Source organism: Arachis ipaensis, chromosome B08 (genome assembly GCF_000816755.2).
Source record: "Arachis ipaensis cultivar K30076 chromosome B08, Araip1.1, whole genome shotgun sequence".
In the NCBI taxonomy this organism is placed as follows: Eukaryota; Viridiplantae; Streptophyta; class Magnoliopsida; order Fabales; family Fabaceae; genus Arachis; species Arachis ipaensis.
The window spans coordinates 859,114-859,621 of record NC_029792.2 but is presented as its reverse complement, the minus strand read 5'-3'; positions in this window follow the sequence as shown (position 1 = coordinate 859,621).

Genomic DNA, 508 nt, shown 5'->3' with positions numbered 1-508 from the left:
TAATAATAATTAATTATTATATTTTAAACACATATATAAAGAGACACATTCAAAAAATATATCTATAAAGACATTTTTATTAAACACAGTCATAAAAAAGACATTTTTATTAGACACATCTACAAAGACATTTCTATTAAACATAGTTATAAATAAGAGTTGGCAGAAGTTGGCAGAAATATTATTAATAACATAGCGGGATTGTAAAATTAATAATTAATTTTATAAATATTTATCTACTAATTTTACTTATTATGATTTTAATAATAAGAAGTACAATTTATTTTACTTGAATTTTTTGTGTATCATCTTGAGTATTTTGGACCACAAGATATAGTAAGTTTAATATCATGAATTTAGACCTTCTATTACTCTGAAGTTCAATTTTTTAGATATTAGATAAGGATTGGTGTAATTTTTTAATATTAAAAGCTATGATATTTTGCAAACTTCTGAAAGTCGTAGAATTTATAGAAGACGAAGCAGATTTTTTTTATTTATAAGGACA